Here is a 26,547-nt window from a genome sequence, read left to right on the forward strand (position 1 = left end):
ACATTTGTTGCATGGCTGAGTAAAGGGTGAGTGTGAAAGTTTCAGTATGTAGCTCCTTAGTTTTAATTATGTATGTTTTTCTTATCCCTTGTGTTACAAGCAGTGACCCCTGCTCAGATGCAACATGCTGAGTGCTAGCACTAAGTCAGGACTGCCAAAGGCTGCACATATCATACGGACACACCTAAGTAATTCAGGGTGAACCTCCTAAGCATCAATATTTGGAATTATGTGTCATGAATGAGGTGGACTGAAAGTGTCTTGCGATACAGCGAAATGTAGTGATTCATAGACATTCTTAAAGAGTGCCTTATATCCCTACATAATATGCAAACTGACTATAAACTTGTTAATTTAGTCTTATTATCAGTGCTAAATGAGGAGGAGATAAGTTCAAGGTTCTATTCAATATAACGTACAAACAACAATCATGTGCAGTCCATACTGACATTTCTGTAGCTTATGTTATTTTATTCCTTATGGTGCTCGTTTTTTTATGCATGCAAAAGTAACGGTGGCAACATGAAATCTGATCAGTGCTGCCAGGTGCTAAAACTGTAGCAGAAAGTATAAGATCCTTAATAGGAAATGTAGATATTTTTTAGCATGCTATTTACACTTCTGAATATATTAAGATGTCCACAAGCTGCTGCTCAGATGTGTAAAGCACATTTTTTTTATTTGCTTAATTTAAATGCAATTATATTTCCTTCTGATAACGCATTAAAATGAGGTCCCACGTGTTTGAGTTGGTGGTAGCCACACAGTTGTCCAGATTTTCACAAAATGTCCAGATTTTTCCCTCATATTTTTTGGTCTTTTTCTCATATAATTTGTCATTTTCTGGCAAATCATCAAGTACTGACATCACTAAATAATAACATACATTTGAATTTCAGACTTCATATCCATCAGAAAATGCATGCTAACACAAATCTTGTTATTTTATCAACGTTCTAACTTTAGAAGAACAATATTTAAATTGTATCCTTATTTTTGGTCCTCTGTCCCCCTATTATTTTTGGCTTTGTCCAGATTTCTTGTGCTAAGAGGTTGAGACATATATTGATAGCTCAAGTGGATGTAAAAGATCCCATGGTACCTATCGAAAAAATTAGGAGATGCCTTCTAATGCCTTGGCCTGAAGGGATGTATCATTGTTAAAATTGCACAACCAGTCCCAACATTAAACGTGAGCAACAATATCTCATAGCCTATCAAGCCACCAACCAGAATCTGTATAAATAACCAGTAAGCTGTCTGCTGAATGTATATAGGTGTAGAATACATCCTTATATATGCGTACAGTGATAATGTAACTATGCACTTGTCTCTGTGTGGAATCTGCGGCTTAGGGGCCTCCTAGGCATGTACCTGAACAACTACCTGTGTTTTGATTGGATCAAGCTTCATTCTCTCCCTCTCGTTAAACTCAACATTTTAAAGTAGTTTGGGATTGTTAGTTTGGAAAAGTGAAATCGCTGTAATCTAAACGCATCTGAAATCCTTGAAAACAACTTCTCCGTAACAACCAGGGAGCTGGATTCACACATTTATACACTACCTCTCATTTGACTGAGGTGGTAGATGCAACCAGTCACCCACCCAACAAGTGCAACGTCTAGAGCTTGTCTTACCAAAATGACTTTATAACCTAATATTATTGATTTGAAGGGATTATCAACAGTCTTTAATGAACTGTATTCTGCAGTGTAATTACTGTACATGTTACCTAACAAGCAATACTGAGATCTGAAAGCAAGTCTGCTAGAAAACATGGGCAAAGCCTCAGAGAGGGAATTGACCCTCAGAGATATGTACAGATGTGTGCAGGAATTTGAAACTCAACATGAGTTTTTCAGACAAAAGAATACTGCTGACAGATAACACTAAGTGCCAAGATAGCAGAGCATGATGGGACAGCCTTTGTATCTATGATCTGCACAAATCATTCGCAAGAGCCAGCATTGATGTATATCAGCTGTGCATAATTAAAGCACCCAGAATTATCCCAAATACATGATGACTGCACTTACAGATTCCTGCTACCAGACCTAAAGGGCTACATGGCAAACCAAGATCTGTGGTTGTCTGTTTTCGAAAGTTCCAGGATAAGAAAGATATGCTAAGAGCTGTCTGAGCATCTGTGCTGCTTATATACAACAGCTAAAATCAGAATCAATAATGACAATCATTCCCAGCTTCTACACCAGTATTGTACCTATTGTCCAGTTTTACATCTCCTAAAGATGAAGTAGCAAGGTTTTGCTGATGTACCCTACAAGTCTCAAAATATTGCTAAGAATAGCACCAAGGTCTACACTTGAGATACAGTAAAGTTCAAGCAATGACACAGCTTACTATGGATAAGAATCAGGGTCTGCAGTTTAGGGCTGTCAGTGACAGTACCTCCTTTGGTATGGACATATCCAAGCATAGCTCTCAGTTGGAAAGGCCCCAAGGATTTTAACCAAGAAAATTAAAGGCATAATTGAATTTCCGCTCACATTAGGAAAATCAAATGTCCTACTCATAGCTTACTATCAAATACCTTCCATGGTTTCAGATAAGCACAATAAATTCCAGGCATTATTAGAGGATATTCCTGTAAACAAGGGCTCTTTAAACCTTGGTGATTTCAACTATCGCTCCAGTGATTGGAACACCTACGCTTCCAATGTTGGGTATGTGTAACAATTCTTAGATTTGGTAAACAAAAATGCCCTAGATCAGATTATCCTCAGACTCATACTTAGATAAACATTATTGACTTGGTACTCAGACACTTGGCCCCTGTCTGCTCACTTCCAGTGGTCAGTCCTTCATTAGTAAAGTCTGACCACACTCTGATTATCTTGACCCTCATAACTTCTACTCCCTTAATACCACCATTGTTAGAGACATTAAAAAAGCAAATCTCATATAACTGTAAGATGAAATCTTTGCATTTAGCCATGTCAGCTCTACCGTTGACCCCAGTTATGTAGCCAGCTACACTAATGCTTTTTATGACTATTTAGATCAATGTGATGACCTGTCAGTCATTTTAAAAACCATGTGTAGTGGTAAATTCAAAAATAAATTAACCATCCTGATGGTCTGCTGATATAAGCAAAGTGTATACCAGAAGAAGGAAACTCCATAAACTGCCTTGTAGGGCTAGAATCCCACAGCATCAGAATTACGTTAACAACCTCACTGAGACACTGAAGGTGACTAGAAAGATAATCAAATCATCACACAAATTAAGATTACCAACTGTAGCAAAGGATAACTACAAGTCCTTCTTTAGTTATGTGAGTAAACTAAGAAATAACTATCAGTATTGAACATTTCCATAATGCAGCCTTCCATTCAAACCCAAGTGACTTTGCAAACATAGCAGCTTGCAAGTTGGCAGCATATTTTTCCCCTCAAACAACCCCCCCCCCCAAACCATCCCCAGTTCACTACAGTCCTGCAGCATCACTAAGGAACAAGTTGTTAACGTACTCGCAAAGACCAAGAACACTTCCTCTATGGGTAGTCCAATAAGCAATGTTATGATTCGCTCATTAATCGCCTCCATAGAATGTTTAACCTAAGCCTTGCTACAAGCTATGTCCTTCAGTCTTGGTGCACTGCTACTTTAGTGTTCCCCCATAAGGGTGAACTCATCAAAGACTCTAGGAACTTTATACCCATCAGACATATGAGACTTATCTGTAAAGCCATGTAGTCCATCATCACTGACCTCATAAAGCATGGCTTCAGTAATCTAAGCTCAGCCCACTGCAATTTAGCTTTCTAAATGGGAGGTCCTAACTGCAAAATCTTGTCAGCTTTTTTAAGGTCATTCAGATGATTAACAGTGGTTACATCATACAATGCTGTCTATCTCAATCTGGCGAGGGCATTTGATGCCATACCACATGATGCTATTGTTTTTATGTTGATGGTCTTAAGGGATGGATGCCCATCTGGCTTAAATACAGAATGCACATCATCTGAGTGGTTCACACATCCTCAGGATAACTGAAGTTGACCAGTGGTGTCCCGCAGGGATCTGTGATGGGTCTCTTTCTGTTTGGCATCTATTTTGACCTCCTTACTGATAATAGTGATCTCTGGTTAACAAAGTTTGCTAATGACTGTAAGCTGAGTGTGGTTGTCGAATCACCTTTCGCCACATATACCCTTCAAAATTAACTAACTAAAGTCAATTCCTAGTGCTTAGAAAAAGGTATGGAGCTAAACACCAAGAAATGTGCATTATCTTGTTTGAGAAACAGCTTGCATACAAAACATCTCATTAACATATAATTCAGTAATCAGAGATCTGGGCAGTTTAGTTACTAGCTCCCCTTCTTTGACCATCATGTGGTGGCTATCATTAGGAAATCATTTTACATTTCACACCTAATTTCCAAAGACATCTCTTGTAAAATCAAGTAAGTCACTGTACTCCTTTATTCTGCTCTAGTCAGATCTATTACGCAATAAAATGAACCCTTCGGCATGTATCTGGCCAGGCACATTATAAAAAAGTAGAAAACAAATGCAGAGATTCCTAACAAAAAGGATTTCTGTTCTCAAAAAAAAACTTAACCAGAAGGAGTGAATAGAGTCCTTGTAGTCAGTAGTGCACAGGCAGCTAAGGGGAGACCTGTACCTAGCTTACCATACCCTTGGGGATTCAGTTTTCTCCACCTCCTTCTCTTCGACAAATCCAGTTGTGTAGCCAATACCTGAACTATCCAGGAATAAATAAAACTAGGTAGAGAAAAAGGCTCATTACCCAGTGCCTCCCCTTGTTCTGGAACAAACTCCCCCTGTATGTCACGCAATGAGATTCCTTGTCAACCTTCAAATGAATGTTAAATAGTTGGATAGGTGCCCTTAAATTTGACCCTGGACTTACAGATGCTGTCTTCCTTGCAAAGGGTGGTAAGGCCAGAGGGCACGCATGGTCTCTGGACAACTTGCTTTGTATGTTTTATGATCATGTAATACTATGAAATCCTTCAACTATCCTGATTGATTACTACATGCCTCATTATTCCCTGTAGTCTGCCATCACTCTGAGGTGTCCTGTGTCTTGCTTTTTAAGCCATGAAAGGCTTTGACCTCATATTTCTTTACAAAACCAGTAGCTTTACAAACTCCTACAATGGGGGCCATAAATCTGCACCATCATACAGACAACAGGGATGTAACCTATTCCCAGCCTATTGAATAACTTACCATTGCAAGTCATACAAACTAGTGCATTTGGCAACCTTTAAGGCTAGTCTTGATTGTTTGCTGAGTGGACACAAATGTGTACTACTGACATCATGTACAGCTCTGCTTTGGAAGATGAACACTATTCAGAGCTTGAAAATTATACATATGTATACATACATACATAAAAATGTATCTATATTAGACACTGTACAAGGTCAGATATTTTAGTTTTTCATACTAACTTAAATTTTCACATCCATGGATGCCCTTAGTATATTTCTGCTGTACTCCATCCAGTTTACTCACGCTTTTTTTCTTATCAGATTTCCATATTGTTATTCCATACTCAGGTTTGGATCTGATGTAACTAACAAACCATGATTTCATCATTCCTGATTTACTAGACTTTATGTATCTTTTATGCAACCTATAATTTTGTAACTATTATTAATCAATTGGTTGATATGAATAGAAAAACTCAAAGCTGGATCTACCCACATACCCAGGTCCTTAAATGAATCTACAGCTTCAATCAATGTGTGTGTGCTATGTTAAATATTCACCTTTCAGTTTAGGGCTCCCAAATCTCATATGCTTAGTTTTTGATGCATTTGTCAGCATATTATTCTCCTGTGTCCAAATGGTCAATTTATTCAAGTTCGTTTGCAGAAATGCCCTATCTGTAACACATTTGTTTATTTAACATTTGTTAACTGGGAAAGTCTGACATGGAACAAGTCAATTTTTAGCAGAGGCTTGGGGAGAAATGCTCCAGACGCATGTCTTTATGACATGGGAGGAAATTGGAGCACCCACAGGAAACCCACACAAACACAGGGAGGACATGCAGACTCCACATAGAAGGCATCCCAGCCAAGAATTGAAATGATGAACCTCTTGCTGTGTGGTGACAATGCTACCGCTGCACCACTGCACCATCCAATGGCATGAAACCAAAGCATGTAAACAGTTTATCCATTTTCAGCTCATCTACACCCTGACTGCAAAACACTTCAGATGAAAAGGATCGATCTGAAAGAGCCAGTGTAAACAGGTATGGACCCAGGACCGAGCCCTGTGGGTCACCCTGGCTGTAATCTCAAATTTCACCTCTCTAGCTGCTGTATGATACTTGCCATGTCCTATTTGAAAGCCATGCAGTTGTCCATCTTATCAAGAGCAGAGCAATACCTAGTTGTTTTAATTTATTGATCAGTATTTTGTGTATGACCTTATCAAATGCTTACATTAAATCTATATAAATTAAAATCACAGCACAATTTTTCATTCATAGCTGTTATATGGTTTCAAGTCCCAACCTTTCAAATTATAACAATGCTTTATCCAATATAACTGTCTCCATTATTTTTTCCTAAACAAGAAAGTAAACTTATGGGTCTATATGACTCTGGGTTTGTCCTACATAGGTTTCTCTTAAAGATTGGTTTAAAAACTGCATGTCTCCAATCTTGAGGAATCTCCTCATATTTATATGACCTAGTGAATAAAAGATATAATGGTACCATAAGTTCATACCAACATGTTCTCTAGTCATTATTACTGATTCTGTCTCCCCCCTATGCTTTTCTTTAGTCCAGTTTGTGTAGTTCTTTTTCAATATAATCTAATTTTATTTCAGTATTTGAGATTACCTGGATGTAACTAGAAAAATGTATCAACCCCTTTGTGAAGCCAAACTCTTCTATATAAGATTTTGCAAATATAGCAATAATATGTTATGTCTGAGAATATTTTTTGTAAATCTAAATGTGGCTTATCAATTTGTATTTATTTACTCTTAACCACATCTTATGTATCAATAAAATGGTCTCCTATTATTATCAATATCTTTATATTAATTTTCATCAATTTTTTTCTTGATCTTATCTCATATTATGTTTAATTTATCAGTATAGCTTGTTTATTTCAGTTTTCAAAGTCTTAGTTTAACTGCTTGTCCATTTCTTATATGTTTTGTCTCTCACCTTAATCAAGTATCTTGTTCTTATAAAAATATATCCTTCTGAAGTTATGTGCTTAGATCTTGGTGGTAAACATTTTTTTTTATTTTTTGCATTCAAAGAATTTTTCTTTCAAAACCTGCTACATTCTGTGTAACCTGTGTGTTACATAACAAAATGGTGTCCTTTTAGCATGTATTCTCTTTGCTTTATAGACATTAATCAGTTTCTTCTTCCTCGTTATTTAGGATGGCAAGAACTTGTCATATTTGGCTAGGCATCTTGTGGTCTCCATGATCACTTGTCTAGTATTGTTCTAATGTATAAAGTTTCTAATTAGCCAGCTAATTGTGCACAAGGAAAGCTTGGTTATAGTTCTGCTGTTGATAGAAGTAATACATTTTTAGATATGGAGGTTACATGACCTCTGTTGTGTAACAAATATTGCATATTCTTTTCATTTGGAGCCATAACCTGCTGAAGCTGTTCCATGATCTATCGCACTCAACAGCTTGAGTGATCTTATCTGTCCTTTGCTATTCTCTGTTGAACTGATGGCAGTAAAATCCTTTGACACCATGGCTAGTAATGGCCATTTGGTAGCCTTACACATCTTCACTTTCTTTCCGTGCCGTTTGCAGAGATTAATAACTTGCCAAGTCAGATAACAATAATTACTTCCTCTTTTCTGTGTGAAACGCAGCTTTCTGTTTTTGTGTTGCACCATACTGCCACATCAGAACTACACTATTAATGCTACTGATAGTACATACATTATCGTATGAAAATATATAATCTGAGTTTATGTGCAATTCTCACAACAGCAGTGTGTTGTGAAGTGTCCATCTCAACAACAGACTGAACTCCTAAAATTTAACTTTATGGGCCTGTGGGAATTCAAATAAAAATGTGGTGTGCCTGGACAGGTTAAATCTTTCACATGAGTTCACAGGATCATAAGATTATAGGAGGTTACTAGGATATTGGCCCTGAGGCCCTTATAAGCATAGCCAAGAGTTTAGCCCATGTTTAGACAAATCAGCACCCAATGCACCTGTCCAGCTGGAACACGGGTGGAATCTCAGGGGTATATTTTCTGTTTCCCTTCCAGTTATCCAGTTTGTGCTTAAAAAGGGGTAAAGAGGTACTCTGCTTGATGTGGACAGGGAGTCTATTCCATAGATGGAGGAGTCTCTGTGACACAAATCTGTCTTGCCAACAAGTCTTGTTGATGTCACAGACCAGGTTGAGGCCATGCATGTGGATTAATTGAGTGGAGCTTGCTTGACTTGCGGATATGCAGCACTCCCATCAAGGTGGGATCCATGATCACCTTGTATGCCAGACAGAGGTCACCTCTGAGGAGTCTGTATGAAACTGAGTAGAGGGATAGGGCTTTTAGCCTATCTGTGTATGACAGATGTTTGAGGCCCTGAATTCTCCTGGTGAGGAACCTCTGTGATCTCTCCAGCTACTGCACGTGCTTTGCGAGGTACATGGCAAAAGGGGCATTGTAATAAATAATGGGCCTTATAAGGGAAGAATACAGGGATGTTATGACCTCCTTGCCCCTGGATGATATACCCTTACTTATGAAGTGGGCCATGTAAAAGGCCTTCCATACAACGGAAGCAACATGGTGGTCAAAAGTCAGGTTGCCATCAAGCTGGGTGCCCAAATCCTTTATGACTGATTGCATGCTTATGACGTTTTTATTAATGTAATAATTTGTGGGGACATCACTCTCCTCAGAGGGGATGATGATGCATTTTTGGTATTCAGCTTGAGGCCATGTTTCTGGCACGAGTCATTTATCTGAGTGAGACTTTCTTGGAGGATGTCCACATCACTAGGAAAATTGATGACTGCACCCAGCTAGCAGTCATCTGCAAACTTGGTCAGCCATAGCCCACTGGTTTTGGCCTGCACCTCAGAAAAATATATCCCAAATAACAGAGGCCCCTAGACCGAACCCTGGGGTACGCCACTTGTTATGGATCTACTGCTTGAGGTGGCTTCCCTATTTTGACTATGTGGGTTCTATCGGTGAGCCAGTTTGCTACCTGTCTGGTAACATATGGATTGATGCCTAGTTGAGAGAGTTTATCTATTATGCCTGAGTGGGGAATAGTGTCAAAGGCTTTGGCCAGGTCAAGGTAGGCGATGTGCACCATCTTCCCCTCATCCATGGTTTTGGTGACTGTCTCAAAGAAGTCGACCAAATTAAGCAGACATGACCTCTCCTTGATGAAGCCAAACTGTGTGGGATCAAGTGTTTGGCAGTTCCATGGCCATGCAGATCAGGCTAGTTAGGCTGATGGGTTTATAATTTCCCAGATCGGTGGATGCTCCACCATTATGTGAAGGGATGACAGTGACTGTCCTCCACTCAGCTGGAACGAAGCCTCAAACTTTGGTTGAATAGGATGCCTAACAGTGCTGCAGATTCCTGCCTGAGTTCACATAGGATGCAGCCTGGGATGTTATCGGGTCCCATGGAGGCTGTATTTTGTGCCTTTGAGAGAGCAGTGATGACCTGTTCCCTAGATATAAGGGGAAGGGGGCAGGTACTGGAGATGTCCTGATTTACTGATGGGGGGCACAGAGGGGTAAAGTTTTCAGTGAATCTGTCAGCCAGCATGTTTGCTATATCTACAGCATTTGTATATGTGGTGCACTTGACCACGAGTTCTGAACAGATCTGGGTGCTTCTTTTGAGGTTGTGGACATATGTGAAAAAGGTCTTATGATTGTCTCTAGCAGATGTGGCCAATTTGGACTCAAAGTTTACTTTGGAGGATTTCACTAGTGCTCTTATTTGCTATTCAGGCTAAGGAGACATTGCTTCCAATTGGGCACCTGCTCCTTCTTGGTCTTCGGCAGCAATTTTTTCCTTTTGTTATAGAGTATATTTATTGCAGATGTTCACCAGACAGGTTTACTCTTTCCTGCAGGGGATAATTTAGTTTTGTCAGGAATTCCTGATTCCATGCATCTATATAAATGCTTGTATAGTGTTTTGGTGTAATTTTGGATACTGGTACCAGTTCCTACAGAGGGGAGAGGGGGCTGTTAAGCTGTTTATACCATCCCTCAGGAGGTTGTAATGAGCTTTGGAGAAGTTTTTATGTCTGATCCTAGCTAGAGGGGGGTTGTGGGAGATGGTGACTTCTAAAGTGACCGCTTTGTGGTCGGATCTTAGCAGGGAGGATGATACTATAGAGATGCTGCAGTGGTTACTCATGTTGATTAATACCAAGTCCAGGATATTATCACCTCTTGTGGGGGTATCGACTAGCTGTTCCAAGGCATTTGCATTGACAAAATCAAGGAATATTTGGGCATTTGTGTTTTGGCATTAGTAGTCCTTCCAGTCTATGTTTGGGAAGTTAAAGTCACCCAGGATCCAGGTAAAGGGTTGAATCTTGATAGATTCAAACAGGTCCAAATAGGCGGATTGGGTATCTTGAGTCAGATTTGGGGTCCGGTAGCTAGCTATGATTTGAATAGGGGTCTTGTCAATAGTTAATTGCACTTGGAGTGTCTCCTGTGCATCATACTGTTTGACCAGCCTGGAGGTATACTGACTCCTTTAGCTTTACTACCCACAGTTTGGGGTCCGAATGTATGATAGGATGAGTAACTAGGTAAGGCTGGGTTACTCTCCGCAGCTTTGAACCAGGTTTCTGTGTCAGCCTTTTCCAGGGTTAGGAATGTTTGCAAAGAGTGCAGTTTCATGTTTAGACTCCTAACATTTAGCAGCATGACCTTTAATTTGTGTTTTGTTGAAATTTTTATGTTGGCAGTTTTAGCCTCATCACTTTTCCTAAAAAGGCACTATAAGGGAGGCAAGAGTCTTTACCAGAAGTCTGAAGCCCAGGTGAGACAGATGCAGGCTATCTTTAATTACATTAATTCAAAAAAAAAAAAATAAACAATAAAATGTAACTCTTAAAAGAAACTAAAACAAGTGAAGCTAAAAAACAGTCAAGGGAGGGGGGACCCAAATCTACCTTTATGTGACTATTTTCCTATCCGATAAAAAACATTTTATGTTGACAGTGTCATTAAGTCTAGGAGGGCTATCTGTTCCTAACCTAAATTGCCACAGAGTCTCTCTCCTTTCTACCAAGCGTTTCATGTTGCCACCTCTCAAGTCTATGTGTTCAACAATAGAAAAAGAAAATTTCTTAAACAAATCACAACAAACTGAGTGTCTGTATAGGGCATTATTTTCATCCTTACTTCTAATAGCATAATAATGTTCCTTTATCCGCTTATTTAGTTGTCTGGTAGTCATGCCAATATGACTCAGATGTGACAAACTAACATATGTTCCCTCATGAATGTATCTGCAAACACTACAGCTAAAGCATTTATACATACCCTTAGGTCTATCCGAGTGAGGGAGAGACATTCTGTTATCCTTTTCCAATAAACTGTTGATAGTGTTGACCTTTTTGTATACAAAATTAGGAACATTTCCCAAAACTAGTTGTAACTCACTACTACCAGTAATAATTTTCCAATTGTCCTTTACCACAGGTTTGATAGTATCATCAACAGACATACCAATAACACACCTAGGAATATAGCAAGCATCTCCAGTATCCATACCAACATTTTTATCCTGGAATCCGTAAACTAAAATAGGTGGAAAAGCTATCGCCCTCCTGTTGTAAATTTCTAAAGCAATGTTCTGTAATAATATCCTAGGGTAGCCTCTATTAATGAACAACTCAGTGATGAACTCAATTTCTTGAAGAAAACCAGCATCATCACTTGTCATACATGAGGCTCTAATGTACTGTCCTTTAGAAATATTGTGTTTCATAAACCTAGGATGATTACTATGGTAGTGTAGATAGTTATTGACATATGTGTTTTTCCTGTGTATACAGCTAGAAAATGTTTTATCAAGTTTGCTCCAGCTCAACGTCACATCCAGATAATTAACTCGGTGACCATAGTCACTCAAGGTAAAATTAAAAAAATTACTACTTGCATTAAGTTGTTCCAAAAAGGTGCTGTAAAATTCAACAGGTGCCATTTTAATAAAAAATAAATCATCAATAAATCTACAATAAAATAAAATCTCATTAGCAAGGTTCAAAGAGGGTAGTATCTCTGTCTCCCACCAACCCATTACTAGACCAGCAAAAGCTCCCTCCTGCTGCGGTATGGCAGTGTATAATGACACTACACCAACTGTTAACATGAAAAAATCATTACTACTCTCCCTAATATTAACACTTTTGTCACTCAAACTGAACAATCTCACGTGGTTTAGAAATTACCATGAATCCCTGATGTATGAAGGTAACGTTTGAACCAAAGGGTTCAACAACTTGTCCAAATATAAAGAAATGTTGTCAGTAACACTTCCAGAGGAAGAAACAATAGGCCAAAAAGGGGAGTTAGTGAGGCTTTTATGAATCTTAGGTATTCCGAAGAGTACACCTACTCTCGGACAATCGACCATAAGAAAATCATATACCTCAGCTGTTAGATCACCATTCATGAAATAGTCATACAGTGCATACTTAATAAACCTGTAACTACTCTCAACAGAGTTGTAGTTAACTTCACAGTATTCATCTACGTTACTTAAAATAGCTTCCATTGCTCTGCTGTAGCCCTCTGTAGACATCACTACTAACCCACCCCCCTTGTCGGCCTTCATAAACCTGAAATCATGCCGTAAGCTCAGTTAACACTTTCCTATCTTCTCTATTCAAATTATAATACAGACAAACAGGTTTGTTGTTCAACAGCATTCATATGTCTTTCATACAAAAAGCCTCAAAAACTTTTAAAGTACTATGTAAAGAAGGATTAAAAACAGAAGGCTTTTTAACGAAGGGAACAGGTCCTAAGTCAACATCTTTCATTATATATGATAAGTTCAGTTTTCTGGTGTATAATTTTAGTTCTAACAAAGTGTTAGCTAAATTCACTCGTAAACTGGGGATAAAGTCTAAACCCAACCCTAGCAAGCGCTTTTGAGAGTCAGACAACTCGAAATCAGTCAAGTTGTAAATTTTACTATCTAAACTCACATTAAAGTCCAAAACAGTCATTGTTTCCGTAAACGGCTCCTGCCTCGACCCTGCTTGAATCCCGGAGCTTTGGTCGAACCTCTCCCATTTTTTGAATTAGTCCTTTCTTTATTGTTACCAGAACTAATATTAGAATCGTTCATAGTAGGTGTCCCAGGCATCGGCGAAGCAGCAGCCTCATTAGCACCACCTCCTTGATGACACAGTTTCTGATACTTTGGCTCAGCTAGTAGTTCCTTTGTAATCAGAACTTAAAGAAACATTGCTGCTTTTAACTGCAGAACTGTAAGTCTTGTTAAAATGCCCATTGAAATTACGAGCATTTAAAGGCTGTTTTGTAGAAAAATTAGCAGAGAATGCTTGACCGCTATTATAAGCTTTGATGTCACGGTCAGGTTTTCTAAGCTTTCTTTGTACTATTAAATGTTCATATTTGTCAACAGCTTCTAAGACCATTTGATAGTCTTTGAAGTGACCATTTTGACCCCTTAATTTCTCTTTAATGTTGTTGTCCAGTTCCTCCAAATCCACTTTTATTTGGTCAGTAAGTTTATTGTTGCGTTGGACCAACAACTTCAGAAAATCCAAACCAGCATTGTTGAAAAAAGTAGTTAGTTCCTCAAAAAAATGGGTCATCCTGATCAACTCCATTCGGAGCTTTGAAAAACCTAAGACCCCTAGGAATTATCTTGGACAAGATGCAGCGCTCAAAATATTTGTTTTCCACTACAAGAGTTCTGTATTTTTGAGACCCTTTTCCATTTCAAACAACTGATCAGTAATAACAGCATTTTCAGTGGTGGAATTCTCAACTGAGCTGTCAGAACTACCTAATAAGGCTAAAAGATCAGATGTAAAGTTCAAAGCTGCTGAGACACTCTTATATAAAATTTCTTTCTTAGAACTAGTAAACCCTTTTACACAGTCTGCCTGTAAATTATCTTCAGGTGAATCATTAACAAAAGCAGAACTGTTCCCCCTAACAGAGGGTTCATTTTAATACAGTTTCCTGGTTAAAGCAGCTAAAGATTTCTGTATATTACCAAGTTCACAGACAAAACCAAACATTAGCAGACCGGCGTTCCGCTGTGGCAACCCCTAACCGGGATAAGCTGAAAGATGCAACAACAACAGACAAAAGCTGCCATCATAGAATGTTGACTGTCCATGACTGGATGCAAAGTCAGATCCAAAAGATCGTCCTCTGGAGCACACACCATAAAATAGCAAGACTCAAACAAAACAAAAAAACAGCAATCAGTGTAGAAAAAAAAACAAGAACCAAAAAACACTGAAGGCAGCAGACGACAGACTCATAGATGAGCATAAATCAGTTTAATCCACGCTTTCATCAGTCAGACATCTTCAGAATTACAAACTTTAGTAAAACTTCAGGTATATATACATACACCTTTCACACATACACACCCACTGGATCAGCAAATGAAGCTTTAGTGTGTGCTGGTCTGTATTCTGTCTGTATCTACTGGCCTGGAACTCTGCTTAGGGAATCAAAGAATGTTTGTCATTATCTAATGATGAGATTGATGCATGCATCAGAGCAACCAACAACTACGTGCTGATAAATCAGACTCACATTATCTCTGCTAATGCTGCAAGCCTGTTTGTGAGGTCCATAGGTGAGGCACTACATATTCTGTCAGTTTTATTTATTATAGTTACACCTTTATATTTGCCATTGTAAAATATTAATATGACCATAAGCTACTTTAGAAAGTTGTATTTTCATATGGCTTCAAATTAATGCACCCACACAGTATCATCATAGGATCATAGGATCATAGGAGGTTACTAGACTAATGGCCCCAGGGCCTTTACAAGCCTAGACAAGTTCAACCCATGGTCCCAATGGTGTGTGGTTCAAGCAGACACTAAAATCAGCACCTATTGTCCCTACCCAACAGGGACACATGTGGAACCCCTAGGGTGAATTTCTGATTACCCATCCAATTTTCCATTCTGGTTACCCATCTAGTTGTTCAAATAGACATTTTATCATGCAGCTACAATGTGAACTTTACCCCATATGGAGAGGGTTAGAAACAGGGCTATAGATCAGCAAGTCCAAGGAGGAATTTATTCAGAAGGAACCAGTCAAGTATTTAAAGGGGTCTAGGTATCTCCTGATGTTCAGAGTTATCCAGTCTGTATTAGTTAGAATTTTTACAAGTTGAAGGTGTTAGACTTGAACTAGAAGTGCAGCTGAGATGTAAAACTTGGATACATTCTCATAGTAACTGTGAATTCAAATGTGCAACACTCAGGCCAGGAAAACGTGATGCCCAGCCATCCCTACTGGTCTTTTTAGTCTTGTGGACAGCATGACAGATGTTAGATGTGATTGTGTCAGTCTTATCCTTAAAGAACTGGGCAACCTTTGTTAATAAGGTCCATGATGATTTGTTCATGGCCTTGCAGATAAGGCTTGTCAGGCTAATGGGTCAATAGTTGCCAGGGTTAATGGATGCACCCCCTTTGTGCAAAGGGATGATGGTAGCTGTTTTCCATTCTGCTGGGACAAAGCCAGTGCTTAGGCTGTGATTGAAAAACCTGCTCACTGGTGAGGCTAATTCCTGTTTTAACCCATGTAGAACGCAGCCCAGGATGTTGTCTGGTCCCACAGAGGCTGTGTTTTTGGCCTTGGAGAAGGCATTTAAGACCTGTTCCTCAGAGATACTAGGCGGGGGACAGGTGTTAGGGATCCTTTGTGGTATATGTGATGGGGACAGGGGAGTGAAGTTTTCAATGTACCTGTCAGCCAGCAGGTTTGCAATATCTACATGTTCTATATATGTAGTACCATCAACTAACAGTTTAGTGCAGATCTGGGCATTACCTTTGAGATTATGGATGTAACTAAAGAATGCCTTGCAGTTATCCTTAGTTAGGGAAGCTAATTTGGATTCAAAGTTGGCTTTGGAGGACTTCACTAGGAGTCTTATTTGCTTGTTCATGTTGAGGAGGGAGTGTTTTGAGTTTTGAAACCATTCCTTCCTATGCTTAGTCAACAATTTCTTTCTCCTATTGTATAGCCTATTAATGCATTTGTACACCAGGCAGGTAGGTTTGTTTTTCCTTGAAGATCTTGCTTTGGTTATATCAGGTAAGACAGAGTCAATGAAATTGTACAAGTGTTTGTATAAAGCATTGGTGTATAACTTAGTATAGGTGTCTGTTCCATCAGTGAGGGGAGGGGCTATGAATGTATTTATGCCATTGGCCTTGGAGAAGTTTTTTAGTCTAGTTGTTGCTAAGGGGGGGGCGGGGGGGTTTGTGTTATAGTTACTTCTAATGAGACTGATTTGTGTTCAGATCTTACCAAAGATGGCCACACACTGGGGGTGGTGCAGTGGTCCCCCATGTTGATGAGCACCTGGTCCAGAAGTTTGAAACCATTGTGGGTGTGTCAACCAGCTGGTCTAGGCATTGGAGTTAATGAAGTCTATGAACCTTTGGGCAAGTGAGTTAGAACACGTATAATTTACCCACTCCATGGACGGGTAATTAAAGTCACCCAAAACCAGGGTGTTTGGTTGTATCATGATTGACTAAGTAAATCTAAGTAGGGTGAGTGGATGTCCTGATTCATGGAGGGGGGTTCTATAGCTAGCAATGACCTGAAGAGGGGTCATACCTACAGTCAATTGCACCAGAAGTAATTCAAGGGAATTGTGTTGTTTAACCAATCTAGAGGTGTATTTATATTTAATAAATATTGATATACCACCTCCTTTAGTTCTCATGCCTTCAGTTTGTTGTATGAACATGTGGAAGGAAATGTAACCTGGTATAGCTGTGGTGCACTCCATAGCCTTAAACCAGGTGTCAGTGACTGCACAAATGTTAGCATCTTCCAGGTTGAGGACTGCTTCCAGTGAGTGCAGTTTTTGGTTTAGACTCCTAGCATTTAGCAGCATAACCTTGAGTTTGTTTTTAGAGGTCCTTTTTATGTTGGGAATTTTGTTCTTGTGACATTGCCTAAAAAAGGCACTATGGTGATGGCAAGAGCCTTAGCCAGTAACCAAAATCCCAGGGGTGACAGATGAAGACCATCTCTGCCAAAGCATCAAGATCTGTCCACCATGTCATCTTAGCTGGCAGATACTAGATTCCCTTTGAATGACATCAGAAACTAAGCCAATTGTTGAAGTCAATATTTTTTTGTTTGTATTGAGGTAACATCCTAGGCAAACATAAAATGCTGCTTAAGGCTAGGGGCATACCTGCCTGAGACACAATCTGAAAGCTCAGTCATGTCTGTCTTCATACAGTCCAGTGAGGTACGCTTCAAACCGTTCACACTAACATGGACTATGACAGAGTCATAACAATGCCTGGTGTTGAAAGACTTGAGAGCATGTGTGATGTAGTGAATCCTGGCACCTGACAGACAGCTGACCATGATGTTTTCCTTATCCAACCTGGTGAGAGAAATATCTGTGTGTCTCATAATTGAGTTGCCTATGACTAAGATTTTTGTTTTTGTGTTATGCCTTAGGGGTTTGATTGGTGAGACACTGGTGAGTGTGATATTATGTATACTATGTTCTGCAGTGGATGTATTATGTGAAGTGTGGCTGTGTTTGGGAGATCACTGATGTTTAGGTAAGCGTCTTGTAAAGACCTCCACATATGTAGGTTTATGTGTTGTTGGCTTGATACGTGAAGGAGGTGAGATGTGCATGCTGACAACCTGCGTAGTATTAGATGGACTGACTGGTAAGTGAAAGAGCCTGCATACTAGGTTCTTGATATAGATGCATCTCTCACATAATGAATTTGTGTGGACTAGAAGGAGTGGGTTGCCAGTGTAAATGAGGCAATTGCTACATTGCTTCAGGATGCCCATGTTGACCAGGCTGGCTGAGAAAATGTGGGAAATTGTCTGTCCATAATACTAGGTAAGTCGGTGTGTCAGAAAACAGGGAGAGGACAGGAAGGAATAGATAAGCTGAGGACAGGAAAAGTGGACAAAAAATACAAAGAGTGAGTGGAGTGATCTGTGCTGGTACCTCAGGAGCTATGCTGAATGTATCACCTGTCAGTGAGGGGCAATCACAAGAATTCACCAATGGAGCACCAGCAGAGTACTGGAGCACCAGCAGAGTATGAAGGGAAATTTGCAGGCAAAGTGTTTGCATCTCTAACCACCAATGGTGTCCACTGCTGTGCAGCAGTGCATGATGCACAAACACAGTATGTAGCAAACCAGCACAAACTGATCTAAACAAATTAACCAATAACAAACTCAAAACCAAGCCCTGTTCCAGCAAACTTCAGTCAGATGAGTTCTAACTGCACACTCTTGATACTAGGGTGCGGGGGAACCCTCTCCAACAAAAGATGACCTGGATTAGTGCTCAAGTTATACAAACAAAACTTCATTCAGCAGGTCTGTATTTATGCTGCAGCAAACAAAGTGCAACAATTTCAGGAACTAAAACAGTTCAAATAAGCAGTGATATGGTAAAAGTGCAGTTCAAAAGTGCAATATACAGTGAATAAATCTACTTAAGTTTTGCAGAGATCATCAGATGGCTTGGATTTGCTTGTGTATCAAAGGAGAGCAAACTGATTTAAACAAATTACAGTAGAGAGTCGATTATCTGAACATCAATTATCTGAACAGTCAATTATCCGAACGCAGCCTTCCAAAGTTTTCAAGTAGGAAAAATCGTAAAGTCTGAATATGTAAACATCATATGTATTCACTTGTGTGAGCTTGTAACCTGCTCAAGTGAGAAAAATATTCTTTATTGTCCACTGGAATCACTCACTGGTTGAAAAATCTATTCCCTGCGTGCAGAAAAAAACAAGATTTTAGATGTTTTTTATCTGGTTCAATGTATGTTTGATTATCCGAGCAGTTTGATTATCCAAACTACCTTAGGTCCCAATTAGTTTGGATAATCAAATCTCTCTACTGTAACCAATTAACCAATACAAAAAAAACTTAAAACTGAGCCCTGTTCCAGCAACCTTCAATCAGATCAGTTCTACCTGCACATTCCTGCCACTAAAGTACAGGGGAACTCTCTCCAACAAAAGATGGCCAGGTTTAGTGCTCAAGTTATACAAACAGAGCTATATTCAGCAAGTCTGAATCTAGTCTATGCTACATCAAACAAATTGCACCAATTTCAGTAATAAAACTGTTCAAATAAGCAGGAACAATAAGCCTTCAACCAGCAATTTCCAGCTCAGAAGGCAGAAGCTACCCTCTCCTCTCACACGAGTGTAGACCACAAACCTTCTTAATGTAAAATAGCCAGCCTGAAGCCCAAGTACTTAAATCAGAACTAAGACACTTTTAGAATAACAGGCACACTAAGCCTTCAGCCATCAATTTCCAGCTTAGAAGGATGTAAGCTACCTCTCATAGGTTCGTAGGTGTTTACTAGGCTAACAACCACAAGGGTCTTTTTAAGCCTAGCCATGCATCCAAAATCTCTGACAAGTTCTGATACCCTTGATAAGTGTAAGCAAGGGCCTCAGAGATGAGCCATTTACAGGTTACCACTGTCCATTAGAGACATAAGTGCCAAACCAGGGATGAATTTCTGGTTGCTCATCCAATTGTCCATATTGTACTTGAATTGGGTTAGGGAGGAGCTCTGCTTCACATGGATAGGGAGCCTGTTCCATAGATGGGGTAGTCTCTGGGATACATACCTATTTCTCCAGCAGGTCCTATTTATATCACATGCAAGGTTTAAGTCTTTAGAACAGGTAATTTTGGTGCTGTTTGTTTTGTGGATATGCAGGAGGTCCATCAGACTGGGGTCTGACAATGCCCTGTACACCAGGCATAGATCTCCCCTCAAAAGCCTGTAAGAGACAGAATACAGGGATAGGGCCTTGGGGTGGTCTGCATTAGACATGTTACTTACACCCTGTATTCTTTTAGTGACAAATGTCTCTGGATGTTCCAGTTGTTGGATATGCCTGGTTAGGTGCATACCAATGGGGAGCATTGTACTCAATGGTAGGTCTGATGAATGTGGAATACAGTGAAACAATGACTTCCTTGGACTTAGATGCAATACCTTTTATAAGCTGCACAACATACAATGATGTTCTCACCACTGTAGACATGTGATGATCAAAGACTAGATTACTATCTATGTGTGTCCCTTCCCACATGATACTATTATGCATTTCTTGGCATTTAGTTTTAGTGCGTGGCTCTGACACCAGTGGTTTGTCTGTGTCAGCCCCTCGTGGAAAACATTTGTGTCAGTGTGAGATTTAATGACAGCTCCTAATTTGCAATCATCTGTAAATGTAGTCAGCCAGAGAGCACTGACATTGGCCTTGACTTCTGAGAAGTAAATGCCAAAAAGGAGCAATCCAAGGACTGATCCCTGAGGGACTCCACTTGTGACTGGCCTCTTTGTAGAAATGGACTCACCAATTCTAACTTCCTGGGTCCTGTCTGTGAGCTAGTTGGCTATTCACTGGGTAACATATGGGTTTGTACCTAACCTCTTCCATTTGTCAACAATACCTGAGTGAGGTATTGTGTCAAACTTTGCCCTCATCCATTGTTTTGGTGACCTTCTCAAAGAATTCCACCAAGTTGAGTAGGCATGATCTGCCCTTGACAAAAACAAATTGGGTTGGGTCCAGTGTCTGGAGGTTTACTATGCCTCTATTGATCATCTCCATGATAATTCTTTCCATGACTAGAGACTTATGGGTCTGTAGTTTCCAGGGTCTGTAGATGGCCCACCTTTATGCAGAGTGATGATTGTTGCCTTTCTCCATTCATGAGGCATGAAGCCTGTTTGGAGGCTACAGTTAAGTAGTAATTCCAGAGGCCCTGATAGGTCATGTTTCATGCTATTTAGAAGGCATCCTGGGATATTGTCTGGGCCCATTGATGCAGTGTTATTGGTCTTAGAGTGAGCATTAAGGACCTGTTCCCTAATGATAGTAGGGGAGTTATGTTTGGTGATATTTCCTGAGGGAAAGTTCAGGGGAGAGAGGGGTAAATTTGGAGCTGAATTTATCAGCCAGGAGGTTTGCTATATCTTCTGGCTCAATACAGGTGGCTCCATTTACAATGAGCTCTGCACACAATTTTGTATTGCCTTTGAGGTTATGGACATAGCTCAAGAATGCTTTATGGTTGTCCTTGGCCTGAAAGACCAAACTTACCTCAAATTTGGCTTTGGTAGACTATTTGTTCTCTGAGTTCCTTGTTTGGTTTGATGAGAGTGCTTTTATCCTGCTGGGTGCTGCACCTCCTATTTTTTGCCAGCTACAAGAGTGCAGACCACAAATCTTCCTAATGTAAAACAACTGGATTGAAGACCATGTGTTTAAACCAAAAGGCTTAGAATGACAGTTACAATTTAATCAGGCTACTAGCAAACCTTAATGTAAAATAACTGGCCTGAAGCCCAAGTACTTAAACCAGAACTAAGACACTTTTAGAATAACAGACACACTTAGACTTCAACCAACAATTCCCAGTTTAGAAGGATGTAAGTCAGCTCTCCTGCAACAAGAGTGTAGACCACAAACCTTGCTTGTATGAGGCATTCTGAGTAAGAATAGATGTTCATCATTTGGTCATTGCTACAGTAGCCTTAGTTACATAGGTTATATCCTGCATAGGGTATAACAGCCAGCCAGCTTCCAGATCTTAAGGGCACCTTCCACACTCTCAAACTGGTGGCAGCTACTGCAGAGCTGTAGAAAAATAGCAGTTTGGGAGCCAAGCTGTTAAGAACTTTACTCCTGCAAAAGAGCTCCACTCTTGTAGCTTTTCTAGGCAGATAAGTTCCCTCCTAGGAGAAAACCTTCCACATTAATATTGTCTTTATTAAAAACATATATTTTTTCTGTAAAACTAATTAATTTTAGCTAGGAAAAAGTGTTTTAATCAAATGTCACTTGAGTTATAGTTACTTTATTCTCTGAAGTGCAACGTTTTACCTTTGTGGGAAAAAAGTAATTAAAATTAATTTTTTTCATTGTTTTTCTACTTTACAAAATGTGCTATATTACTTTGTGGCTGATGAAGTGTCCTTGGTGGGCAAGGGAGAACCACTATCGTTCATAGGTTTATAGGTGTGCACTAGGCTAATGGCTCTGGGGCCTTTTTACAAGCCTAGCCATAGGATTACCCTGGCATAGTGCCACCCGACCTTAGTTCCCAGTGCCTCTGTTGAGTACAGCCACTGGTGTTATCCCCAGGATGAATTTTCTGTTTCCCATTCACTCATCAAGATTTCTCTTGAAAAGGGCCAGTAAGGTACTCTGCTTGACATGTATGGGACGTCTATTTCAGAGCATGGGCAGTCTCTGGGTTATGAACCTGTCCCTCCAGCATGTTCTGTTGATTGTGGTAATGAGGTTGAGGTCTCTAGAGCATGTGGTGTGGAGGGATTGGGATTTCTTTACATGTAGCATTTCTAACAGAGCTGGGTCAGACATGGCTTTGTAAGTCATGCAGAGATTGCCTCTTCGTAGGTGATATGAGACAGAGAATAGTTGGGAGTTTTTTGAGTCTGTCCATGTAGGACATGTGTTTATGGCCTAGAATCCTCTTTGTGAGGTACTTTTGCAGCTTCTCCAGTTGTTGCAGGTGTCTAGTGAGGTACATGCCAAATGGGGCATTGCACTCGATGATTGGCCTAATGAGGGAAGAGTAGAGGGAGACAATGACCTCTTTCTTCCTGGATGCAAAACCCTTAGTAATGAGATGTGCCACATAGAAGGACTTTCTGACCACAGTGGCAATGTGGTGATAAAAAAAGAGGTTGCTGTTGACCTGTGTTCCCAGATCTCTTATAACATCTTCTGTGTTCCGTGGACTACCATCAATGTGGTAATTCATGGAAACCAGGTTTTTCCCAAAGGGGATGACGACACATTTTTTGGCATTGAGCTGGCCATGGTTCTGACACCAGTCGTTGGTCACAGTGAGACCATTCTGTAGGATATCAACATCACTTAGGGAGTTAATAATAGTTCACAACTTGCAATCATCTGTGAACATTGTCAGCCAGAGTCCCTTTGTGTTGGCCTGGACTTCAGAGAAGTAGATACCAAACAGAAGAGGACCCAGGACTGAACCCTGTGGGACTCCACTCATGGACTAATCGGCAGTTTGACTTGGAGTCAGCTACTTTCACACTGTGGGTTCTATCTGTGAGCCAGTTCACAACCCACCTAGTGATATAGGGGTTGATGCCAAGCTTAGTGAGTTTTTCTATGATTACTGAGTGGGGAATGGTATCAAAAGCCTTGGCCAGATCAAGGTATGCTGTATGAACCACCTTACCTTCATCCACAGCTCTGGTGACTGACTCAAAGAAGTTGACCAAGTTGAGCAGGCATGATCTACCCTTCACAAAACCAAACTGTGTGGGATCCAGAGTTTGTAGATTCCATATATCCTTGTTTACTAGATCCATGATGATGCGTTCCATATCTTTGCATATCAGACTCATCCAGGCTAATGGGGCGATAGTTCCCAGGGGCTGTAGTCGCTCCTCCTTTGTGGAGAGGGATGACTGTAGCAGTGTGCCATTCGGCAGGGACAAAGCCTGAGGTGAGGCTGTGATTGAACAGGGCACACAGTTGAGGTGCCAGTTCACACTGTAGTTCATGTAGAATACAACCAGGGATATTGTCAGGTCCCTTGGAAGCTGTATTCTTGGCCCTGGACAGTGCTGTTTTAACCTGTGCAGCAGTAATACTGGGTGCCTGGCAATCTACTGGTATTGTGATTGGTCCTTTGGAGGGGAGGGTGGAAAAGTCGGCACTGAATCTGTCAGCCAGGATACTGGCAATATTCATTGGCTCGGTATAGGAGGTATCATTGTGCAGTAGCTCAGAGCAAATCTGGGTACTGCCATGGAGATTCTTTACATAACTATAGAAGGCCTTGTGGTTGTTTTTACTATTTGCGGCAATTCTGTTTTCATACCTAGCTTTAGAGGATTTCATGAGGGATCTCAACTTTTTTTTTGAGGCAGATAAGGGAGTTTTTCCACTCTTGGGACTTCACCTTATTCTGCATCAGTTTCCTCCTTCTGTTGTAGAGTTTGTTTATGGCAGGGGACCACCAGATTGGCTTCCTTTTTTTTTGGAGGAGAGTGTCTTGGTTCTATTGGGTATGAAGAGATCCATGGATTTGTGTACGTGTTCATACAGTGCATTGGTGTATGATTCTGTAGTCACGCAACTATTCTCCATTTGCATGGGTGCTGTGAAGTTAGCCACCTCTGTTTTTAGGATCCCAAAGTTAGCTTTGGAGAAGTTTTTCATGGTGGTTACCTTTGCTGAGAAGGTGGGAGGGATATGGATTTCCAAGGTGATTAGTTTGTGTTCGGATCTAACCAGGGAGGAGATGACTATTGGTGTAGAACAACGGTCACCCATGTTAGTAATGACCATGTCAAGGATGTTGCTACCTCTAGTGGGGATAAGAACGAGCTGGTCCAGGGCATTGGAATTAATGAACTCCAGGAAACACTGGGAAAATGTATTGGTACATAAGTAGTTTACACAGTTAATGGAGGGGTAGTTGAAGTCACCTAGTAAGAGAGTGTTAGGTTGGACCCTAATATTCTCCAGGGTGCTTAGGAACATGGAGTGTGAGTCTTCGGACATGGTTGGGGACCTATAGCAGGCTACAACCTGAATCGCTGTCTTACCCAATGTTAGCTGCACCTGATGTATCTTTAATGCGTTATGTTGAGCTACCAGTCTGTGCATCCTTTATGAATATGGAGACACGACCGCCTTTGGAGCTTCTGTCTAAGTTCTGGGGCCAAAAGGTGTGGAATGAGTTATAGCCTGGTAGTGCGGGGGTGCTTTCTGCTGCCTTGAACCAGGTCTCTGTTAAAGTACAAATGTTGATGTTCTCCATTTTAAGAAGTGCCTTGAGCGAGGGCATTTTGAGATTTAGACTTCTAGCGTTGAGCAACATGACCCTCAGATTGCATTTGTTTGTAGCTGTTATGGTGGTAATTTGGTCTTTGGAACACTGCCTAAAAGGCACAATAAGGGTGGCAAGAGTCTTGGCCAGTATCAGGAAGCCCAGGATTGACAGATGCAGGCCATCTCTGACAAAGCATCAAGGTCTGTCAATCATATCATCCCAGACAGACAGATACTGGATCCCCTTAGAATGACACCAGAAACTTAGCCGATTGTTGAAATCAATAATTTTCTGCTTGTACTGTGGTATAATTCTGGGTGATGGTAGGATGCTGCTCAGGTCAAGGGTCATACCCGCCTGGGCTACATAATCCGAGCTCCTCCATGTCTCTTTTCATGTAGTCCAGGGAGGTTCATCTCAGGTCATTCACACCCACATGTACAATGACAGAGTCATATTTGTACCTGTTGTTGAGTGACCTGAGTGCATGCGTTCTGTGTCAGATCCTGGCACCTGACAGGCAGCTGACTGTTATTTTCTCCTTATTCAACTTAGTGAGTGGGACATTAGTGTACCTCACTATCAAGTCACCTATGACTAGTGTGTTGGGCATGCTGCTTTGCCTTAGGAGCTTTGGTTGAGTGGCACACTGTTTAGGAGAGTTATGTGTCTCGTGATTAGTGTTGTGTTGTGGTGGTCGAGTGCGTTTCTGCCTTGGAGGGGTCTGCTGCTTGGATAGATTTTTATTGAGACCCTCCGCAAAGGTGTGTGTGTGGTTTGTGTTTTTATATGAAGGGAGTGCTGGTGTGTGTTCCAGAAGGCTATGTGTTCCATGTGGTGTGGTGCAAGTGTTGATCTTCTCCTCTTGACCAGCTATTCCGGTCTTGGCTGGAGAGTGTGTGGCTTCCAATTTGGATATATAAGTGCATCTCTTGCAAATCTGAGTGTTGGAAGGTAAGAGGAGACGGTTGTCGGTGTACATGAGGCAGTTGCTACATTGCCTCAGGATGCACAAGTTCACCAGGTTAATAGGAGAAAGCACAGGGAACTGATCTTTAGACATGCCCAGCAGGGTGGGCATTGATAATAAGTACTAGATCTGTTTTCTTGTAGAACGTTTAGTGCTGGTAGCACTTGTGTGCTACAATAATTGCTACAAGAAGTCTGGTAAAGTGCTAGACTAATATGCCAGTATAAGTGCAGGAGAGGAGAGAACTAGTAGATCTAAGGGAAAAATTGAAGAGCAGGCACTGGCACAGATCAGAAGCTTTCAAACAGCCCTGGATACAGCAAGTCTATATCTGGACTCGACTAGTTACCGGAAAGACAGGAAATAAGAGCAAACATGGGCTTTTAAACCGGAAAGTTGAGAAAGATGGAAAAACTGTCCAGTCTCAGAAGA

The sequence above is a fragment of the Protopterus annectens genome, chromosome 1.part0, assembly GCF_019279795.1.
Source record: "Protopterus annectens isolate FY-2018-M chromosome 1.part0, PAN1.0, whole genome shotgun sequence".
Classification (NCBI taxonomy): Eukaryota; Metazoa; Chordata; order Ceratodontiformes; family Protopteridae; genus Protopterus; species Protopterus annectens.